Source organism: Dermacentor andersoni, chromosome 3, assembly GCF_023375885.2.
Source record: "Dermacentor andersoni chromosome 3, qqDerAnde1_hic_scaffold, whole genome shotgun sequence".
Classification (NCBI taxonomy): Eukaryota; Metazoa; Arthropoda; class Arachnida; order Ixodida; family Ixodidae; genus Dermacentor; species Dermacentor andersoni.
This window is the reverse complement of record NC_092816.1, coordinates 177691225-177712777: the sequence shown is the minus strand read 5'-3', so window position 1 is coordinate 177712777 and position 21553 is coordinate 177691225.

Genomic DNA, 21553 nt, shown 5'->3' with positions numbered 1-21553 from the left:
GCAAAGTGGGGGTGGTCCAAAAAAGTTTTGACCAATCGCGGAGACCTGATTGCAGAATTGAAATAGAAAAGTTTGGAATAGTTTTACGTTAGAGGCGCCCCTAGTTTGTCTGTACTTGCTCTGGCAAATTCGCATTAATGCTCTAATACAACGCAGTCTTGATTTCGTCTATAAGAAAATTTGATATTGCTCACAATATCTAGGTAGACCTCAACTATTTGTATTAGTTCTGTATCTTTTGACGTTTTCGGTTGCCTTAGAGCGAAGCTGTTAGTGTTACTAGGAGCGCTCGAAAACGTTATAGCACCTGGTACACAAACATTTCGAGCGGGGAGGAAGGATGCGGATGTAGGGCACATGCCCGGAGCCTCCCTTCCCATCGACACCGTTTTGTAATGTGCGCCCTGTGAGGCATGATAAGCAAGAAAGAAATGAAATGTGTGGTCTACTTTGGGACTCATTGAAAATTACCATACTTTCGTTTACTATCTGTTTAAAGCCATAATCAAAGTGCGTAGAAAGTTCTCCCGATGTCCTGGGATAAGGAAACCCGGCAGTCACTTTTCAATTGGAGGGGACCTGGTACATATCATGGGTGACATGTGGGCCAGGTTAAGAGTCTATGATTAAATTGCCTTCTTCAGCAAATTACTTAGTGTAGCGCTCAAAAGCGTTGTTTACGCGTCTAATGAACCACCAAGAACGTTTGCCCATTGTGCTGCGATTGCTAGACTTGGCCATAACTTCACAAATTATGAAATAAAAGGGACCTTACAGTGGGAAGTACGAGTAAAATTCAACTTGTGTGAGTCAATTGCACCTTTTACAGAAACTTGCGGAGGCTTTCGTACAATGCAACACACATACGTTTTCTCAACCATCCCACGCAACATGCGGCTGCGGGAAGCGCCTTCCTGCTTGCACAGCAGCTGTTCGCGAAAACATTTTCAGGATTCACTAGGCGGCGCTATATATCCGGGTATCACACTAATTTGTATTTTATCTGTCATGAATCGCCTGTACTGCTCCTTGTCGTTTTTCAACCTGTACACTTAACCCCTCTGGAGTGCTTCTGGCGAGAATTGAGGCTGAAAGGTTAAGCATGCATATAACCATCGTTTCTATCTCCCTTACGAAAATCCCCAATCTAAGCCTCGACCAATCATCTAAACATATTATTCTCGCTCATTTGTAAGTATCGCGTAACTGCAGACGTCCGACTCGTCATTACACTGCACAATACAAAGAGTTTCCCCAATGACAATCACAGTTGCCCTCCCAACATCGTGTACACCTGCCTTTCTTAGCTTCCCGGAAGAGAAGGCTGGGCTTGCGGCACGCCGAACCTTACGCCACTGCTCTCCTCTAGCAACACTCATCATGTTGCTCAGTACAGGGTCGTCAAACGTTGTTTCCTGCGCAGGGAAATAGGAATACAAACAGGTGGCGTAGTCGCAGCAAAAGTGTCACGGCTACAGAAACACGAGCGCATGGGGTAGCCGGGCACGACCCCGTCTGGTGTGATAGTGGGATTTCTGTATAATACATCACCTTCGAATGCTGTCCGCAGTGGAGACAGCTCCGAACTATCTCCAGACTCCTGTGACTCCGCAGGTTTGATAAAAGCCCTTGTTTTTGCCACTAATACGCGTCGAAACTTGCTTCTCAATTAAGAGACCCAGAAGGCACGTTCGTATTGTTGCCATCATCAGCCCTGATGGGCAAGCCCCAGCTAACAAACGCACCTAATGAAATATGCACACTTGTGCTAATGAAGATGAACAGTGGTCACTGACATGTCAGCGCTTATGCAAGAAAGAACATTTTCGTTCGATACATTCCTTTCAATGGCATTATTATTCGCATTACAGCAGTAAGATGTCCGCTAATTTTGCATGGCTTAGAATAGGCGTGCACGAAACTATTCGCATTCTTATACCATTATGTCGAAATGTGCATTCCCGCAATCGTCACAGCATTCTCAATAATGTTACTGCTATGGCAGCTGCATAACGCTCGAAATCAGGGCTGCGTACGTCGGGCCTTTTCGCAAAACATTTGTGATCGCGCCGCCGTCATCGTATTGTGATGGAGCCACTAATAGAGCTTATTCCATTTGTGGTAGGAAAAAAAATACGACCCAACGCATCTCGCGATGCCTGTCGACGGTAATGCAATTAGCATTTCTGCAATGTAGCAATGCACACGTATTTCGGAAGTCACGTTTCTTGCCGTCTGTGGTGTCTATGCTGAGACTACTGTTTATTTTGCTCCATGCGACATACTCCAATACCGTCTTACTTTGCTATGGCCCTCGCTTACCCAGGCTGCCTATAAGCATGGCGACACGACGACTTTATGACGCCGACGCAGTGAGGATGACAGATTGACGAAGAGGGAATGACTGCGACGGAAGGACAAAGGTCTTATGACAATGGGGCACAACGGCATTGAGATTATTAATAAATGAGGACCATACTATAACGATGAGAGTGAGTGCGACCAGATGCCGATAATAGGACGATTTTGTGTGGTGTTGATGACGCAAGGGCCAGCTATGGCCAAAGAAGCGCTATGCCTTATCGTAATGAATAGTCTTGACGATAATGGCATGACGAAAAAGCGCATGGCGATGACCGCATGACAATGCATGCATGGTAGCGACTGTCCGACGACGACGGAAACAGGACGATGGCATGGCAATGACGCATACTAAGTAATAAATGACGACAGTATGATTACGACTAAATGACGAAGAAGGAATGACTTGAATGGATCAACGAAGGCTGAATGAGGACAATGGCAGGATGTTACTGAAATGATGACGATGGAAAAATGACATCGTGAGGACAATGGCATGTCTAGATTCGGATGGAGACGTTAGAACGTCCACGATGGACAACCGCGACGCCATCACGTGACTGTATGACAATAAGCATACGACGACGACGCAATGACGAAGATGGCGTGACAACTGTATGAGGACAAAGTGATGAAGACGAGTGTAAGAGAGTGGCGAGACGACAGCTGTATTACGATGCCTGTACGACGACAATGGTGTAAAGCTGATGGCGCGACGAAAGTGAGATGACAAAGCTGGAGTGACGATGATGGCACGACCACAACGACGACGACGGTATGACAACGAATGTATCACAGCGACTGCCTGACGACGGTGCAATGAAGACGAAAGCATAACAACGGCGGCACAATCACGATTGAATGAAAACAACACGATTACAGTAGAATGAAGAATTGTTGTTTTGTATGGAACGAAGGAGACGGTACGATGACACGACATCACGACAATGGGATCATCTTGCTGAAGTAATGACGATGGTAAAACGACTGCGTGACTAGAGTGGTATGTCGACGACTGTGTACCGACGAGGGCATGAAGACAGCGGCATAACAACAGTCGGATGACTAATAATGGCGACGATGGAACTATACCAGTGTGGCATCAAGACACCTGTATGCAAACGAGCGCTTGACGACTAAATGAAGACGACGCAATGATGACAATGAAATGGCAACCGTATCAGGACAATGGGATTACGACGAGTGTATGACGACAATGACGTGATACCGAATCTATCAAAAAGCCTGTATGACGATGATGGCATTACAAGAGACGGATGACGACGCTGAAGTGACAACGATACAACGATGGAACAATCACGAAAGCATTATGAGCTCATACCTAGTGGCCCAAGCTAAAGGACAGGACAATTACGACGGCATTACACCGAGCATCTACCTAGCGGCCCAAGCTGGTAGTCAACTTGGGTCGCTGCGTCGGCATAAGAGGACGGACTGACAGACGGACGGACAGACAGACAAAACGGCTGAAGTAGACAAAGAATGCTAATCGCATTAAGAGAAATTTGTCCAGTACCCGCACTCGGAGAGCGAACTCCAGCCCCTACGATAATATGCGATTTCTAGCCAGGGAAAACCACTGAGGTATTTTCCAGCCACCACATTTAGAAATTTGCGCCGAAGTTTCGCGCGGTACGCTTACATTGAGAGTTTTGGCATTTGCGCAAGTTTTTCGGAGGATGCGGCTCCCAGCAAGCGATAGCCTCATACGCAAACATAACGTTTCACCCATCGTGAGGAAGTGTTTCCTCAAGAGATGCCGGTTCGGTCTGTAATGTTTTGCTGCTGTTTGTAGTAATACTGAGCAGATCTGATGAGTTCAGAGCAGCAGGAATGACCAATATTTTCCGATTTTATTAAAGGACCCTACAGTTAGAAGCACGAAGTGTCAAGCACAATGCACAACTTTCATAGCAAAGCAAGCTTGCGCTTAAGTAGACTTTTACGTACCATCCTGTATGGCAGGGCCGCGAAATCTTTGACTAGAACTTGTTTCAGAAGATCAGGCTCTGCGACAAACAACACGGGTTTGCCTGCCTCGAAGGCGCTGTGGGTGCGAAGAAAACGAAGTATAAGATTCTGAATTGCCTAGAAACAGAGAGCGCTCAACTACTCAACTACCAAGATGACTTATGGGAAGATCCGATTTTTTAGGTTTTAATAATCACGTGATTCCTACAGTCTGGTAGCACAAAAACTACTTCTACCCTGCTACATAAACCTTCTTGCCAATTCGTCTCATTTTTAAGATCTCAGAGTAAGCGAATGAATATTCGAATATGTAAGAGAAGTTATGGTGCTATCTGTAATAACTTTTTTAAGATGTCTTTTTAATATAATAAACAGTTACGTGAGAAAAAGCTTTCAAAATATGTTCTGTAGTTAATGTGTTGCTCGTAGGCCTCCGTGGAGATTGTTATTCACACAGCGTTCTTTTGTTTGTTTGTTTTTGTTTTTCGTATTGCAATACATTTATAAGGTACGACATTGCTATTAGCACAGTATTACTTATAGCATTCACAACACGTAAGATAGCATATATTTGCATGTGGACGTTGCACTGAATAAGCTGCAGGCGACGTGCACAGCGTAGGTACAAGTCTGCTTGATAAGCAGCATGTCAACAAACTATAACGACAGCTTGGCTACCACGACAGCTGCGAAAGTAGGTGGTTGTCGTTGGGTTGAACGAAGCAGCTCACATCTTTGCAGAAGGGTGGGTGAGGAGGGGGCTGTACTCTGTAGGTGTCCACCTAGTGGACGTGCCCATTTCGTCTGCATTGGAAGTGCTGTTTGGCTCGGGGCGCCTCTATCCTATTCACGCGTACCCCAGCTCAGCCAATCAGAACAGCACACTTATCGGCATATCAGCTGACCGTGCAACACTTCTGGAGACCCCACTACTGAACCCGGTGTCACTCCCATAGTATATGTTGCTGTATTATACTCTAAAACCTCGCTAGCAACCACAATACCTGCCTCGATCGCGCCAAAGAGCATATATTATCGCGAAATTTCACTCATCCCCGTCGCCTACAACACAGCAACGAATGCGTCGCTCACAGTTCAGTGGTTCTCCAGCTTTTCAGTGGCTTCGGAAACGTGTGAGGCGAACCGTGCACTCGATGCACGTCAGTAACCAAGGATGCAGTAGTACAGGGTGTTTAAGGGGCCCTGAACCACTTCTTATCGAAGTCAAGAAACGCATTTGAAGTTAAATTAGACTATATCAGAAATACTGGCCTCAAAAAGTGCTTCAATGCGTCCAGCAGAACCTGTCACACGACACGTGTTAAGTCATTTACATTAAACGACATTCATACCGAATATCATTGCGGACTTGCGTTCCCTGTCTGCGCGTGTATACAAAATGGCAATCGTGATTGATTGCGGCGTTTACGGGCACCCTGCGCACGCAGGCACTTTGCAATCGACATGCATACTTTCAGGTTGGGCTTCGCCCTGCTCAAATCCGTGAGGTGGTCTACCCACAATGTCAGCAGCGCGCGCGTATCGTCGTCGGTCCGGGGCGCTTTTCGCTTCTCATTGTCCGCTGACGAAGCTGCAGAGTTGGCTTCCGTGGTTGGTGGATAGGCTTTAGCGCGGCACCACTTTGAAAACAATACGCACAAATGAAAAAAAAAAATAAACAGATGAGCGTTTGTAAACATGGCCGACATGATGTGCTAGCGTCCAATCGGAGAGTGGGAACAATATAGCTGCACAAACTCTTTCAGCTATCGTTCTGTACTTCATAAAATTAATAAAAACTTCATAACAGCAATTACGACAAGCTTCACTCTGATTCCCCTTTGTTTTAACTTATCGATTTCGCAATTTTAGGCCAATCCCCTGTCGTCGAGCTAGCATGAGTTCGGGAAACTCATTCAATGGGCGAATGCCATTAGCTGTGAATGTCATTCACTATGCCCGTGTAGAAGCTACAAAAATAGCATTAAGACGCAATCGCATTCGATGCGAATGTCATTACACGCGCCGTGTGACAGGGGTATTATTGGCAATCAAACATCGCGTTAGTGGTGCTTCAGTTCCTTCCTCAATGACTTGCACTGCTTGTACTGTGACGGCTACGGCGGCACGCTCACAACTATCCGCCTATAGACCAGAACACGATAGCCTTGCACCCAGACTAACCGAACGCATACTCTCGCACCCGGGTTGCCCGGTCGACCGGCGCCATATTGTACTGGGCTGCCAAAGTGTGTGACATGGCAAGCGTTAGCTCTAGGACTCCAAAGTGCGGAAATGTGCCCGTTCACGCGGATCCAAAGTACAAGAAGTCATCTGGGCATCATTGCGTCGTGTTTGGATGCCAAAACAACTAGCGCAAAAGGAGCAGGTTGCTTAGCGCTGTTTGCGAAGAGCACAACACACGTAGGGAATCGTGTCGGTGCGGTGTTTTCAGCCTGCACCGATTTCCGTCCGCAACGAAGAATGCCAAGCTGCGCCACCGGTGGATAGCTGCAGTGAATAGGAAGAACTACCAACCCCGTGAAAATGTACGAGTGAGTATTCGATCTGTGTATATTTTGGTGCCACGCTCAACTTTGCGCCCTACGAACGCAATATGCGTAACACGCAGGTTTGCTCCGAGCACTTTCTGAACAACAAACCTACGGAGAAGAATCCCGTGCCGGTGCTTCGCCTTGGCTATTACGAAAAGGCAAGCCTTTTCTTGTTTTCAGTAATGCAGAGCTCTCAACAGTTAAGCGGAACAGTTGAGTTTGCAGTTAACGATACTTGCAGCTGGTGCACGGCACGACCATTAAGCGTGAACGACAAGTTGTAGGCAATACAATGTTGCCCTGCTGGTGAGCGTTATTGCTATGAAAGTGAACTGAAGTCTGCTCGTCACGTAGCACGCGTGCTCAAAAACGTAAACGACGACTGCTCGTCGCCGAAGGTGTTCTTGCAGCGCGCCTGTCTTTGCGAGCTGGTGTTGCAGGTGTCATTCGTAACGAATTCATTTGAGCCTCCTGAGCTCTAAACTGCGTGCGGGCTGTTATGCGGGGCAAAGCGCAAGATTTTTCCGTTTTTATAGCGAGGAAAATAAGGTTAATTATTGTTGTATTTTGTAACAAAATTTTGCTCGTTCCCGGCGGCACGCTTTTCCTTCTTTTCTTTTACCGTTTTCTTTTCTAAGGGAGCGCCAACAATCCGATATGGCCTCGCACAAGCGAGACAGGTCTGATACCAGGTAGCTGCAGTTGGTGGGGCTAATTTCTTGGAAAGCAGGTGCGGTTGTCTTGTACCAAAGGGGTCCCTGATGATGCAGCTTTAAGTATGGATGGTAATTTTATGTGCCCTGTCATGGTTTGTGCAACAACTGTACAACACCTGCACCTGTCATGCTCACCCTGTTATAGGGGCTTTGACTGCACACGTAGTTTAACATTATAACTACTGTAGTTCCTCATTTTACAATGAGTGCAGCTTTCGCATCATATATGCTGCTTGTACGAGTGCTGTAGGCTTGTGTCCTGAATGTTGTACGATAAATTGCGCGTTACAATTGGCCTGGTGTATTTTCTATTTCATTTTGAGAGGACTTTATATCTTCGCAACAGTGATGGCTTGGGAAAGAACTACAGCCCTTCTTACTATATCATATATTTTGTTTTCAATGCGCAGGTGGTGAAGGGCAGGCGTATGCTAATCAGGCAGGCTATAAGCCCAGTCAAACGACCTCGCCAGTTGGTTGCCGAACGCGGCCAACCCAGTAGTGACCATGACAAACAAGACCAAACTGAAAGTGCAGAGGACAATGTTCTGCGTGCTTTAATAATATATGGCACCAACACAGTGCTGCATATTCCTTCGCAGGTTACGTGCCAAAAATGCGGAGATATTACAGCTCACACGTGTTCTAGCATATAGCGCGCGGTTTGTACAAACGTAATGGCGTACTTGCCCGATTTATTCGCTTCTGCAGTCTGCACAGCACTCAGCGTGGCCATTGCGGACTTGCATGAGGTCTTGAAGTTTGATTGGATCGAGACAGCGAAAATGACAGGTTAGAAAAAACGCGAAACACGCCTTCCGCCCAGCTAAAAAGCCCAAGTTTCGCTTTTGCGCCGGGTCGCATCTCCCGGCGTGGTAGCCCAGACCTGCTACTTCACGGCGCTTAGAATAGATGGCGCGACCAGCGCTCATCAATATGGCGGCGCGCTTTGAATTCTTGGTGTTCTGGTGTATAGATTTCGCGTGTTAACGTAGACGCCGCTGTTTCCTGTTTTGGCTCCTACAACGCGTCAAACGTAAGCCAAACGCGGTTGTCCTCAGCGAACCGCATTGCGCCCAGCCAGCGGGCTGATCGCGGCAACCCGCAGCGGCCCCGCTATCTGCGTACCCTATAGCAGACCGCAGCTATACATGCAACTGCAGTGCGTAAGCGCAGCGTTTGCTTTGTGCACGACAGGGCTTGAGAGCCAGCCCGCTCGCACTCATATGCTCCAGTCTGACCATGCTACGTGGTGCGGACCGGCTTTGTCCTGCATCACCTTGACCAGCTTATTCCCGGCGTCTTCTTAAGCCGATTTGTACAGCCGAAAGCAACGCGCGATTTCACCATTGCTTACTGAGGCGCTGGAATGCTCTAGAGAAGCATGCCACAATCATTAAATACCATTACAACAGTAGTCCGGCAGCACACTACGTGTGCTGCAACGACGACTAAAGACATCGGCGCGGGGTTTCGCCCCGAGCAAGATGGCGGCGAGCAGCTTCACTTTCACTGAGCTGTCTCCACTCCAGAAGTTTTTGTATATAACCTCCTTGCCGCAGACTCCCTCCGTCTGCCTCCCTCCCCCACTGCGCGCATGAAAAGACGCGCATTCTTCCCGCTCTCCGCCCATGCGCACGCCAGATGAAGCCACCATGCTTCCGTGCCCACCCTTCCACGCTTTCTCTCCGGCCCACTGCATACGGCGCGCCGCCGCGGCCGTACGGAACTTCGCGAGGACGCCAACACCTATGGTTCTATATAATTGTATCGCAATAAAACGCTATCTAAAACATCTCACTGTCGCAGTTAAATGACCTTCAAATGTATGATTATTTTTAACAACCAAATCGCTTTTTATAAACATGGCACTACTCGCTTTCACTGACAATCGTGGTCGATGCATTCTGCGCCATTTTTTACAATTGCCTCAAGAGTGTCCAGTATCACAGGGACACCAAAGATCTGAATTCATTTTTCTAAGCAGAGCTTACGCAAACTGGAATACCGTTCTGCCTCTAATAGCTAATATCCCTGTTCCCGCCCTCCCACTCATTTTCTTCTTTTCCTACTGCGAAAATACCCCAGAAAATGCATCAACGTTTTACTTGCGAGATGCATTGTGTATACAACTGCTGACAAGATGACCTATAGCTATATAAACAAACGCTACAAACAATCATTCATTTCATTTTGCGATCTGTAGCACGCGATAGTTACGGACTTCTTCAGATTATGTCTGTATTCAATTGGCATGTACGATTATCAGAGGTTAGAAGGGTCACAGGGACTTTACTCACCCGAAAAAGTTTCCGTATTTCATGTATCTCTCATGGTCAATCTTGAATTGGGGCTGGAAATGAAATAAACCTACGTCTTAAGTTCACACATTTACAGCAAAACGTTACACTGATTCAACCATACTTATTAATCAAATTTGTGGCGTTACAGAATGAAGGCGCCATCCGCAAAAGGCATACAATCCATGCTATAATTTGTGATTGCTGATGCGCCCCGCCTCTCAAAGCCAAAGCCAAAGCCAAGCCCCTGCACAAAGCGTGCGGTACTCTACGATTAAAGCAAAGGTAACACTTCTAGTCCCAACATTTTTGTTGGGCATTTGTGCTCATGTATTGATAGTCTTGCCCTAGGAGTGTTAGCCGGCGCTGCTTGAGTCCATACCGACGTATGCAGAGCTTCCATTAAGTAGCGGACAACAAATATTCTGCGTGTTCGCGGGAGCAGACAACTGGCCAATGAACCATCGCACGCCTTTATGCTGCAACACTGCCAGAGACAAGAGGCTAGCTAAGCAGTAATATTGGTACCCTCGGTTTGTATTATTATTCTCACTCATTGCTGCTATCCAGAAGAACGGAAATTAGGCATTGTGATGGAGGACAAAGAGACTACATTAACGTGATGGCTTTTCCTGCACTAGTCTTGAAACTCGGCAGCGTCTTCTCAGCGAAACAGCTACTCCTCAACGCAAGATCCCTATAGAAGGCAAAATCATGACAATCAAATTGGTACGGATGAAGCCCTCTATGCTGTGAAACCATACTCGGTTGTGGACCTGTCAGGGCAAGCAACTTTTGTATGATGGAAAATAATAGGCACTTGGCTAGAGTAGCAAGAACTCTTGTTACAGGCTACAAATTATTTTGGTTGCATTGCTATGCGCTGTGAGCGCACTAACGTTGTCGAATGTTGATGTACACCAGCACACTCTGTGAAGTACCACAGCCTCCAGAAGTCCCAAAGCTCTGCATATGGCCTCATTGTGGTTGTCACCTTACTTACCTTGAATAGGAGCTTCAAAGTGGGGCCAAAAATGAGAGAAAATGGCTCGGAAGGAACATTCTGGTTTTTCCAGTAGTGGCGACGTCTTGAGGCGTAGCTGCACATAAAGCAGGAAAGCGGAAGGAAAGAATAAAACAGTATAAATAATTCGGCCGTAGACATCGTCCACTGCCAGGAAGTCTCCTGCGATAGGATGGCTAGCACGTACAAAAAAAAAAAAAAAATCAGGCACTTTTCCCTTTTTGAGGCAATTATGTATCTGCATGATAACTATTCTACAGGTATACATCGTGATCTTTTTCACGCTACGTTCACGCCATACAATAAGTAACAAAGACAAATAAAAAGCAAAGAAAGCGTTTTGTGGGCGCTTTAGTGAAATGCGTACTGAAATACTCCATCATTCCTCGCCGTCTGCCAATTTTATCAAATTGTCTTGAGGCCTGTTAGTTTAAGTTCATAGAAACCAGAGAACAAAAGAAAACGTAATGAAAGCAGGGGACGTCAGGTTGTGTTGATTCACTATCGGGAAAAAGGAAGAAATGTTAAGATGAAAATAAACAACTCTAGTCTATATTGATACGTGCAGTCATTTATGCTTTTCTCGGGGCTGCACTTCGTCCGCTAACAACTTAATGCTATCGCTCAGTGCAAGACGCGCCTGTATAATTTGACCTTACTCGAATGTTGTTGATTATATCTGACGTATATGCTTTTGCTGAACCTTGCGCAATCAGATTGTACGCGCGACACGAACTGCGTAGTACTTTCTGCAACTTGCACACGGTGTTAGGATTCGGGTTTAGCATTTTTGTACCCGGCATCCCTTCTTGACGACAAATGCTTCATCGGCAAGCGTGCAGCTGCGAAAGGCCATTCATGCTGCATCGTCGCTTCCTCAAGACCAGGGAGCTGGCGAATAAACAAAGCTGGCGGGCGAAACGCGCGCCCGCCTGGACTAGACTAGACCCGATACACACTGTGACACGCAAACAAAGTACCTTCGTGGAAGCAATAAATACCGTGAAGGTTTCTCTACCGGAACCTGACCCTGACAAGAGCACCGTCAGGAACAGCTCACTAGCTTATAAAAGGAGCCAACGTCGAGGACTTCCGTAGGAACGACTTCGTCATTAAGTTCCCAGTTCGTCACGTCATTGCCTTGCACGCGGGGGCAAACATGCAACATTGGAGGCCGAGGCCGGTGGAACAGTGCGACGTCTTGGCGGGATTTTGCGAACGCTTTAACAATTGTGGTTGGCGAGAAAAAGAACAGTGAATTTCCCCCGACAAGAGAAAGCCGGAAAATAAGTGCATAAAAAGTGGATCTTGAGTGTTGTGCCGGGGGAGGGGCGTGCTCCGATTCGTACTGTGCTCACGCTCGTACGGGTGCACATGCTCGTACTGGTATTCGTACTCGTGCTCGTATATGTAAACCATCGCCAGGTAAATTTGAAAATAAAGTGTTTTTCTTATCTATTGGACGTTGCCTCGGACCTTTCCACCGCCCGGCACTTGGCACATTATCAGCCACGGACACGCAATGGCTGCTCGGACACCGAGTCGCGACAACTCGATGTCAGCGGTGAGATGCAACCTGCGACCAACGCCAGTCGTCATCACCTGATTTGGGAGCGACTGGTTTCCAGATGATGTGATCGACCTCGCTTCATCCTGGCAAGAACCAACGTCTCTGGATAAAAACTTCGAAAGCAAGGTGTCAGGATTCATTACTGCATAAGGTGATCGAGTGTATGCCTTTTCTTCACTGAGATTCACCTGGCTTTGCCTATTTTTCGGGGGAAGCACATAGCAGTCATTTTGTGTAACCGTTGAAGGAAGCATTTGGAGTACGTCAAGGTTGTTGTAGAGTGAAGAGTAGGCAGCACTAAGGGTAGCTATGAACATGAAGACACTAAAGAAGACCGAATAGTTAAATTTTCCGACACAATTGGGCCTCCAAAATTGCCGAATCAAAGAGAAAGCCAGAGATCATTGAGGCGATCGAAGCAATCAAGGCAGACGACGATGAACTCGAGGAATTTCTGGTGAGCACAACGGAAAGAGAAGAGCGTGAGCGTGTAGCGCTTGAGAAAATGGAAAGAGCACATAATTCAGACAGAAAAATGGAAAAGGAAATCCAGAATCTTGGAGGGCAACAGGTACGGTCTAGCTGCGTGTACTGAAAAGTCGACAAAATATAGAAAGTTTTCTTGCCCTTTTCGAGAAGGCTTGCGCGTAGGTTGAGCTTGACCGTGAAAATTGGACATTTGAGCTGTATGGCGTATTTCTCGTTAATGTGCCCGACGTCTTGCCTCGCTTTCTGATGACGAGTTCCGTAATTACTATACAGCTAAGAGACATTTATTACGGCATTCCTGCGTTCTGGTTGAGAGCGAGCGGAAGCGTCAATGGGACAAACAGAGTTCTTGCTCTTGAGGCAACTGAGCGACAAGCCGCTGTGGAGGTCGCGTCAGTGAATGGAGAGCACGGAAAGTGTCACGTAATATAACCGTAATAATTTCTTTATCTAAGAAAACACAAGTTTAAAAAGAACAGGAAGCATGAGTATATCCTATGTCAAAGTATTACTCAAACACGTCTATATAGCTTCAGAGACGAACTTCTACGGTGCGACCTTAAACAAATTTTAGAAATAGATAACGTCGAAATCGCGTATGGCAAGCTTATTGATGAAGTTTCTCGAATACATAAGAACCATTTTCCAGAAAAAAAAGCTCAGGCTCGGTAAAAAATTACGGAAGCCGTGGATAACCCCCGAATTGCTAAAACGTATTAATTATATCTATCACAAGTTCTATCTATCTATTATGTCTATCACGCGCTCTATCACAAGTTCGTCAAGACATAGGATCCAAGTATATTAAAGGAATACAAGTCGTATAGAAACAAGCTAAATAAGGAACTAAAATCCCATAGCAAGTCCTATTTTCATGCAGAATTCGAGGGTTGTTTGAACAAACCTGATACCTTATGGAAAAAGTTAAATGATGTCTTAAAACGTCGAAAATCAGCTCCGCGAATACAAACTCTAATACTCGGTGGAAATGAAGTATCGGGAAGTGCTCTTGCAAATGTTTTTAATGATTACCTTGTAAACTTTTCTGGTGGTAGTGCGTCGTCTGATATTAGTGAATTTATGCCAAACAGAAATTCATCTTCACTCTCTCTTCATCCCTTTACTGAGCACGAGGTGACAACAGTTTTCCTTTCACTAAAAAATAGCGGAAGTTGCGATGCAGAAGGCATGCAGGTTTGCCCTATCAAGTATGTGCTTGATATCATTTCCCCGTACATTACCTATATCTTTAATTTGTCTTTGTCAAGCGCTATCTTTCCTAAACGGATGCAAATAGCCAGAGTGTCTGTATTGTTCAAGAAAGGTGACGTTAATGATACTAAAATTTACAGACCCATTTCTATATTACCTGTTTTTTCGAAGGGTCTAGAAAAACTAATACTAATGCAGGTTTCGAAGTTTTTTGACAAGCACAGCCTAATTTCTCCAGCCCAGTTTGGATTTAGAAAACGACGGTCTACAGAATTAGCACTACTCCATCAAAAAGAATTTATTTCATCGCAATTTGAAATTAAAAACATTGTCCTTGGTATTTATATTGATTTTACTAAAGCATTTGATTGCATCCTTCACTCGGTTCTACTTGATAAGCTTGAAACCTACGGTATTCGAGGGCACTGTGGAAGCCTTATAAAGTCTTATCTTGATAATCGCTATCAATATGTTGAAATAAACAATAGCCGCTCAAATTTGCAGCATATCACCAGAGGCGTTCCTCAGGGTAGTATTCTTGGCCCGTTCCTGTTTATCATATATATAAATGACTTAGTAAATATCTATAAAGATGCGAAATACGTAATGTACGCAGACGACGCCAGTATATTTTTTTCGTCACCTGACTCTATTAGCCTTGAGAATGAAGCTAACACTGCTCTGAAAATTCTTCATGTATGGTCAAAACAAAACTGTCTACAAATCAATATAAACAAAACAAAAGCAATAATCTTTAGGCCTAAATCTAAGGAAATAATCAGTTCCACCAACCTTGTTTATGACGATGTAAACCTAGAAATTGTAGATAGTTTTAAAATACTTGGCGTTATTTTCACACAAGATATGCTTTGGGACATGCACATAGAATCGATATTGGGCAAATTATCTGGTGTAGTTGGCATGATGGTGCGGCTGAGATCTCTTTTACCTTACAAAATCAAGGTTCTTATTTATAACACCCAGTTTTTTTCTACACATTATTATTGTTTGCTCGTGTGGGGTAGCACATCACATACGAATCTAGAAAAGATACATATACTTCAGAAAAAATTTTTGCGAGTACTATTTAACCTGCCTTACAATGCCCACACATCAGACTTATTTCCGATAGCAAATATAATACCCGTGTTTAACCTATATAATTACAAGTTAAGTCAAGCTTTCAAACGGGAGATAAAAGAGAACTTAAAGTTTCCTCATGAGTTATCTAATCTCACCAGAAACACACATTCTTACATCACAAGGTGAACGGAACAGTGGAAGGTGGTCACTCCGCGTGCCAATTACTCTACACAAAAGATATCACACACACTACCAACACTTTTAAATTTGTTTCTGAAATCAGGTCTTGATATTTATATACCTATTGTACGAGCTTTACGTGAACATTTTGTCACTCAATCTTTCTTAAATAATTGAAGAGCGTTTTTCAGGTAATTTGTGTTTCTTGCGTTTATTTTTCGTGCATATTTCACATGTAGTCAATTGCTACATATATATATATATATATATATATATATATATATATATGATGTCTCTTGTTCAATCGCTGTTTGCCTTCTAAAGGAGGCTGTGGGCTCTAGTCAAGTCGCTTGACTCTAAAGCGACTTTTACCCGCAGTCTCCTCCATCACTGATCGAAATAAAGAAGTTATTATTATTATTAACGCCACCTCAACCGCATAACGAAGAAAGGCGTCAGCGATACCTCGTATCGATGACGCCCTCGACTGCCTATACGGGGCACAGTATTTCTCGCCCATTGACCTGCGGTCCGTATATTGGCAAATCGCTGTCGATGATCTAGATCGTGAAAAGGCCGCCTTTGTAACGCCTGATGTTGTTCACTAATTCAAAGTTATGCCTTTTGGGCTATGCCACGCTCCGGCTACCTTTGAGCGTATGATGGACTCATTACTCCTAGGATTCAAGGGGTCGACTTGTCTCTGCTACCTAGATTATGTTATTCTTTTCTCGCGCTCATTTAGCACACATTGAGTGCTTTTCAGCTGTACTTGCCGTTTTTCGCAAGGCCGGTATACAGCTCAACTCCAAGAAATGTCTCTTCAGCCACCGTGAGATAACTGTTCTTGGACATGTCAATTCGATTGGCATCCGACCGGGCCGAGACAAAATTCGCACCGTTAAAGAGTTCCCTGTTCCACGGTCCGCAAACGATGTCCGAAGTTTCGTGGGCCTTTGCTCTTACTTCCGCCGCTTTGTTAGAGATTTTGCCACCATAACACGCCCTCTCACAGATCTCCTGAAGAAAAGTGTGCCGTTTTCATGGGGGTCCTCTCAGGCCACCGCCTTTTCTCCCCTCACCACCATTCTCAATACCCCACCGATTCTAGGACACTTCGCTGCTTCAGCCCCTACAGAGGTGCGCACCGATGCCAGTGGCCACGGAATCGGTGCCGTCTTCGCACGAGTTCAACACGTCCATGAACGTGTCATCGCGTACGCTAGCCGTCTTTTGTCGCCTGCGGAGCGGAACTACTCTATTACTGAGCGCGAATGTTTGCCCGTTGTGTGGGTAGTGCGAAATTCCGCACCTATATATAAGGCAGGCCCCTTTCTATTGTAACGGACCACCACGCCCTCTGTTGGCTTTCGTCCTTAAACGATCCCACATGGAGGCTTGGACGATGAGCTTTGCGGTTGCAAGAGTATTTCTATTCGGTGATGTACAAGTCTGGTCACCTACACAAGGACGCCGACTGCTTGTTCCGTTACCCTGTACACACGCCCGCCAGCGCCGACATGGACGCTTCCGCAAGTGTTCGTTCCGTTTCCCAGCTTTTGGACATCGCCAACGAACAACGCCATGAGGCTACTTTGCGGACCATCATTGACCGAATGGAGTCTGTTCCTACTGATCCATCGTTACGGTGGTTCGTGTTCAACTACAGGAAATTGTACCGACGCAGTTTTCATCCTGACGGTCCTCTCCTTCTCCTTGTCGTTCCTCAATACCTCCGCTCAACCGTGCTTCAGGAGCTTCATGAAGCCCCAACTTCCGGACACCTTGGGTTTGCTCGCACTTACGACCGCGTGCGCCGCCCCTTCTACTGGCCCGGCCTCGCACGCTCCGTACGGCGCTATGTAGCTGTTTGCAAGCCCTGTCAACATCGCAAAAAGCCAACAACGCTTCCTGCCGGGTACTTACAGCCCATCGACATTCCACCTGAGCTATTCTTTCGCGTGGGTTTGGATCTCCTTGACCCTTTCCCTGAGTCCAACTCCGGCAACAGATCGATCGCTGTCGCTACTGATTACACATCGCGTTATGCCATCACTCGGGCCCTTCCCACCAGCTACGCAACCGACGTCGCAGATTTCCTATTCCGGGATACCATTTTAGTACACGGCGCCCCGCGACAGCTTCTTCCTGACCTAGCCGCACTTTCCTCTCCCAAGTCATCGCCGATATCCCACGCTCCTGTTCTACCAAGCACAAACTGGCTACCTGCTATCATCCCCAGACCATCCGCCTTACTGAGCGACTTAATCGGACCATTACTGACATGCTATTGAAATACGTTTCACCCGACCACAAGGACTGGGATGTGACTCTCCCCTATGTCACGTTCGCCTATATTTCAGCACGCCAGGACACTGCGCGGTATTCCCCCTTTTACTTACTCTTCGGTCGTGCCTTTGCCTGTATTACCATTGGACACTTCACTCCCCTTGATACATGATTCGAGGACCGAGTATGCCCGCGACGCCATCGCCCACGCTGGCCATGCGCACCAGCTTGCCCGTACTTGTCTGTTAACATCGGAGGAATCTCAACGGCACGCCTACAATCACCGCCATCATGACATGTATTTTGACATGTATCACCTGACGTCGTACAGGTCTCTCGGCTTAAGCCCGACTATGCCCTTACCGACAGCCCCGTCTGAAGCACCGGGACTGTGCTTCTTCTGCCGGGGGTCATGCTACGGTGGAAAAAGAGGACAAGGTGGTCGACGGTGAAGACGACGAAGTGGCAAGAACCTCTCGAGATTCTGGGCTGCTGTTTATATACGCATCGTGTAAATAATAATAATAATCATCAGCCTTGTTACGCCCACTGCAGGGCAAAGGCCTCTCCCATACTTCTCCAACTACCCGGGTCATGTACTAATTGTGGCAATGTCGTCCATGCAAACTTCTTAATCTCATCTGCCCATCTAACTTTCTGCCGCCCCCTGCTACGCTTCCCTTCCCTTGATATCCAGTCCGTAACCCTTAATGACCATCGGTTATCTTCGCTCCTCATTACATCTCCTGCCCATGCCCATTTATTTTTCTTGATTTCAAGTAAGATGTCATTAACTCGCGTTTGTTCCCTCACTAATCTGCTCTTTTCTTATCCCTTAACGTTACACCCATCATTCTTCTTGATGATGATGATGATATTTGATGTTTTATGGCGCAAGGGCCAGGTATGGCCAAAGAGCGCCATGTCTGTGCTAATGAGTCTGCAGTGTACTTATGATTACTATGGAATTGGTGTGAGGTGGCTGTACAGAGGCCTTAAAATATACGCTCTAAAGTGCGTAAAATCTGTATGATAAAATTATGGCGATGATGTATGACTTGTACTATGAAAATTTAGATGCATATAAAAAGAATGATACGATAGGTAAAATATATCACGATTATAAGAAATGCCAGAGCACTACTGCCTCCTTAGAGCCCTTGAAGCACAAGGGCCTGGAGGCATGTGCTACGCAAAACAATTATCGCAGTGGCATCCTCTCGAGAGAGGAGGCGCTACGAATTCATGGGACTAATAACATGTAAGACGACATCTCTGAGGAAACCTAGGACACTGTTTGTATTAAAAAGCGGTTCTGGACCGAGAAACATTAGAGGATGAAGAGGAATGTGTCGGCGGTATGCTAAGGAAAAATATTTCTTTCTCTCAGATTCGGCTTCCCGACACTCCAGGAGGACGTGGAGTACGGTCAGCCTCTCCCCGCATCTACCACAGATTGGAGGCTCGCTTCCGGTGAGCAGAAAATTATGGGTGCCAAACGTGTGTCCTATTCTGAGACGACAGAATAGGACATCTGTTTGGCGCGATTTTGTAGTAGAGGGCCAGAATCCTAACTGCGGTTTTATCAGGTGGAGCTTATGATCCGTTTCCGCATCCCACATGTGTTGCCAGTGATCTCGCAGCCTCCTTCGCAAGAAAGGCCTCAGATCCGTGACAGGCACCGCAGTGGTAGGGTTAACAGCTTGCAATGTGATTGACGTGGCCATCTCGTCCGCCAGAACGTTACCTTCGATTCCCTTATGGCCAGGGACCCAGCATATTATGATATTCTGGTTAGATGAGTACGCTTTGCACAACACCGAATATAGTTCATTAAATACGGGATTTTTATGTTTGCTGAGTGACATTAAGGCCTTCACGACGCTGAGAGAGTCTGTATAGATCGCTGCTTTTGGAAGTTTCGATTTTCTTATGTGCTTTACAGCAGAGAGTAATGCGTAGGCCTCGGCCGTAAAAATACTTGTTTCCGGAGGCAGTACATCGGATTCCGAAAACGATGGGCCGACGGCTGCATAGGATACCCCGGCATTTGACTTTGAAGCGTCTGTGTAGAACTCTGCGCAGGAGTGCTTGTGCTGGAGTTCTAGGAAATGCATTCGGATTTCGGCCTCAGGAGCGTGCTTTGTAACTTCTATAAAGGATATGTCACATTGTATCACCTGCCACACCCAAGGAGGTAAGAGCCTGGTTAGGTGCATTAAGCGGTGCTCGAGGAGTGGGACATGCATTTCATCGCTAAGCTCCTTCACACGCAGCGAGAAAGGCTGTCTTATGGAGGGACAATTGCTGAAAAGTGTAGCGCACGTCATATCAGTAACGGTATCAAAACATGGATGTTCAGGATTAGAGCGTACTTTAAGGAAATATGTAAAGCTAATGTATGATCTCTGTAGGTGGAGAGACCATTCATTTGATTCTACATATAGACTTTGTATGGGACTCGTTCTGAAAGCGCCAGTGGCCAGTCGGATTCCTAGATGGTGGACAGGATCTAGGATCTTTAGTGCGCTCGGGGCGGCAGAGTTATATACTACAGCACCATAATCCAATCGAGACCGAATTAGGCTCTTGTATAGGTTCATTAAACACTTCCTATCACTACCCCATGTAGTCTGGGATAGAAGTTTCATTAAGTTCATTGTTTTTAGACATTTTTCTTTCAGATATTTAATGTGTGGAATGAAAGTGAGTCTGTAGTCACGTATGATACCTAGGAATTTGTGCTGTTTGCTGATAGGTATTCGTTGTCCACACAGTTCTAAGGAAGGATCCGGAACCAGGCCTCTCTTTCTTGTAAAAAGAACACAAGAGCTTTTGTTAGGATTGATCTTAAATCCATTCTTGTCTGCCCACATTGAGACTTTGTTCTGGCCGTGCTGTACCTGTCTCTCGCACACTGCGAGGTTACAGGATTTGAAAGCTATTTGTATGTCGTCCACGTAGACAGAATAAAAGATTGCCGGTGGTAATGAAGCGCGAAGCGTGTTCATCTTCACGATGAAGAGTGTGCAGCTGAGCACGCCTCCTTGCGGTACACCCGTTTCTTGCGTAAAAGGACGCGAAAGTACATTTCCTACTTTTACCCGGAAGGTACGACTGGACAGATAGCTTTCTATTAGGTTTAGCATATTACCATGGATGCCCATTTCTGACAAATCTCTTAAGATTCCGTAACGCCACGTCGTATCGTACGCCTTCTCCATATCGAGGAATATGGATAAAAAGAATTGTTTGTGTACAAGTGCGTCCCGGATATTGGCTTCTACACGTACAAGATGGTCAGTTGTGGAGCGCCCTTCTCGGAAGCCGCACTGATAGGGATCAACGATTTTGCTCAATTCAAGGAAATGGATGAGTCGCCGGTTAATCATTTTTTCAAACACCTTACAAATGCAACTTGTGAGGGCTATCGGGCGGTAACTTGCCACTGAGGAAGGGTCCTTGCCTTGTTTTAAAACAGGTACCACAATAGCTTCCTTCCATGCGGTTGGAAGGTACCCTGCATCCCAAATGGTGTTGAAAAGTGTGAGTAGTGTAACCTGCGTGTCATTGTGTAAGTTTTTGAGCATTTCATACATGATTCTATCAGATCCTGGTGCGGAGCTGTTGCATACGCTCAAGGCAGCTCTCAATTCAGCAATACAACAAGGACGGTTGTAAGGCTCATTCTTTCGACCTTTTCTTGTTAATGGCTTACGTTCTTCTGTTTCTTTGTATTTGAGAAAGGACTGTGTATAATTTGTTGGACTTGACACGCTCTC